The 2,894-nt window shown below is 42.1% G+C and overlaps 1 protein-coding gene across 8 annotated transcripts in view; it reads right to left on the minus strand.

Annotated features, from left to right (window-relative positions):
- The window catches only part of Ptprm (protein tyrosine phosphatase receptor type M), a 680,881-nt gene that overhangs the window by 394,816 nt on the left and 283,171 nt on the right, over positions 1–2,894 (minus strand). The gene's annotated exons all lie outside the window — the stretch shown is intronic.

Consider the following 2,894-nt stretch of genomic DNA (forward strand, 5'->3'; position numbering starts at 1 on the left):
AGGTAGAGGAGGAGGAGGAGGAGGAGGAAGAAGAAGAGGAGGAGGAGGAGGAGGAGGAGGAGGAAGAGGAAGAGGAAGAGGAAGAGGAAGAGGAAGAAGAAGAAGAAGAAGAAGAAGAAGAAGAAGAAGAAGAAGAAGAAGAAGAAGAAGAAGAAGAAGAAGAAGAAGAAACAGCAGTAGTAGAAGACATCTTGAAAAAAATCAAAGGGTAACATCCTGGTGTCAAAGAGTAATGGAGTTATCAATATCAGAAAGAGTCTATCAGAATCTGAAAAATAGAGGCCTTTTAGACAAAACCTGATGAGAAAAGCATGTCAAGGTGTCTAAGTACATACTGTATCTACAGGCTCTGCCCCCAAGCACTGAGAAATCAGAAAACAAAACCCAAAATCCACAAATCAAAAATAAATTGAAAGCCAGATAATGGCTCATGTCTCTAGTTCTAGCACTTGGGAGGCTGAGGAAGGAAAATGGTCTGGGCTACATAGCAAGTTCCAGGTCAGCCTGGCTCTACAGTGCAACTATGTTAGGAAACAGAAACTGTTTCCTGATGACACACAGGCTTTGTCCTTGTCATTAGCCCCTGATGAACTCAGAACAACTACCAATGTGCAGTCCTGACACTGTATTACCTGTTGTAAGCTATCTTGACATTCTTTCAGTGTGTGAAAGAATGTATACAGGTCACACACAAATGCTACACCATTTTTACAAGGTTGGCATCTGAGGACTGTTACATCTACAGGCCTCCTTGCCACAAACTTCAGTGACACCCAGGGACAGCTGTTAAGGACCAGTTACATAATATGTTCACTTTTTCATTTCCAATTTACTATACCATTGAATTTTGCTTCTGATTACTTACTTTCAAAGCTTGTTTCACAATGGAATCACTTGGACAATATTTGATGAAGTACTGAAGGACAGGACCTCCTTCAGACCCATTATATTAGACTCTGAAGGTAAGCCTGAAATTCCTAAATCTCCCAAGGTAATTCTGTGGTTGAGGCAGGATGGAAAGGTCTACAGCAAGATAGTTCTCTGTCTCCTAAAATAAAAACCAGTTGTCTCCTTATAACATGCTAAACACTGTTTAAAATGAACATTTCCACTACTAGTAATGGATTAAAGATTGGAATTCCAAAGTAATCGAGCTGAAACAGAGGTTCCCAGGTCCGGCATATCTGTAAAATCTAAGAGCCAATGTTGTCCTTATGACAGGGAGTTCCTGGGATTATTCCTGAACCTGGGAGCTCACTCTTCTCACCATCTCCTCCCAAGCCTTGTGCACACCTGAAACAATAACAGTGAAGTGGTTTCCCCATGAATAATTAAGAACTGCACAGACAACAACGAAAAGAATAGTGTCATTTTTAAAAGGTGCTAAATGCTTTGTAGAAAATGTCAATAAAAGATGTCTATCTCCTTCATCAAGCACAACAGACAACCGATCTGGATCTCATTAACACAAACATCCACCCACTCAGGCAATAATCCGATATCCCTAGCACAATAATTTAAAATAACTGAGATGTGGGATAAAAAGAAAAAAGCTAAATGCTTGTATCAATCTTCAAGTGCGACAAAAAGCTTTTAAAGTAATGATTACTAAACTTTTAGAAACAAATAAAAAAGTAAGGGTGGATTTAGAACATGTAATTTTAAACTTCTGTACACATCCCTATTTCCTGGGAGTAAGGTCTCTAACAAAAGCCAGGATATGGGAGGGGGGGGGGAGAGGGAGTGTGACATCAGCCAGAAGGGCAAGGCATGCTCTGAGCTGAAGCCATGAGCTGCCTCCTCCTCAGACACATTACCACCTGACTGCCCATTGTGGGCTCATCCTGGAAAAATATGTTTGGCTACTATCACTTCCTCCAGAAAAGAGGACAACACGAATAAGCAGCTAAGCTGTGTTGATTAAAAGGGTTAAAGGATTTCAAATTCATATAAATGTGACACTTCACCATTGTCAGGCTATCGCAGAAGTCAAAGTACAGAAAGAGTCAGAGACAGGACGGGGCAGGAAGAGAAACAAGAGAAAATGGAAGCCTGTTATTTTGAGACAGTGGACACAGAAGGGTTAAAACACAGAGTACTTCAACTTGGTAGAAAACTCAAAATTATAAATAATAAAGTAGAAATATTAAAGAGCTGGGGTTGTGTCTCTGGGAGAGCACAGGTCTAACACATATCTAGCACACGCCTAGCACAGGTCTAGCATGCATAAGGATGTGAATGTGGTGCCAGCACTGCCAAAACAAACAACTAAAACGCTGTAAAGAACATAAAGAAGGAAAGAAGGAAAGAAGGGGAGGAAGTACTCTATGAGATCTGAGGAATGAGCAGGCTGTAGATTAAAACCCAAAAGAAACAAGAAGCACTGCAATTGGAGCTCAGCAAGAAGAGCTGCGATTGGGGCCCAGCAAGTAGAAGCGCTGTGATTGGAGCTCAGCAAGAAGAGCTGCGATTGGGGCTCAGCAAGAGGAAGCAAGCTCTGCGATTGGAGCTCAGCATGAAGAGCCACGAATGGAGCTCACCAATGAGAGGAACACTACCCCTCCCAGGTGCTCTGTGGATGAGGAGAAGGTGACTGGAATCCACTCAGTCTGTCACAACTCCCCAGGGTGGGCATGGGCTCAAAGAACTGTCTGCCATGGAGAAATGTATAGGGCAGAACTTAAAGAGCTGAAGCCTCAGGGACCATGCTTATTTGAGGATACATGCATAACTTAAGTGCTTGAAATTCAAAGAAGTGCTACTGATTTCTACATGAATTCCTGATATGAATTATTTAGAAATTCAGCCTACAGAAAGGCCTACAAAGCGAGCTCTCTACTCTTCGTCCTGTGTGTGTGTGTGTGTGTGTGTGTGTGTGTGTGTGTGTGTGTGTG

This window comes from Mus pahari, chromosome 18, assembly GCF_900095145.1.
Source record: "Mus pahari chromosome 18, PAHARI_EIJ_v1.1, whole genome shotgun sequence".
In the NCBI taxonomy this organism is placed as follows: Eukaryota; Metazoa; Chordata; class Mammalia; order Rodentia; family Muridae; genus Mus; species Mus pahari.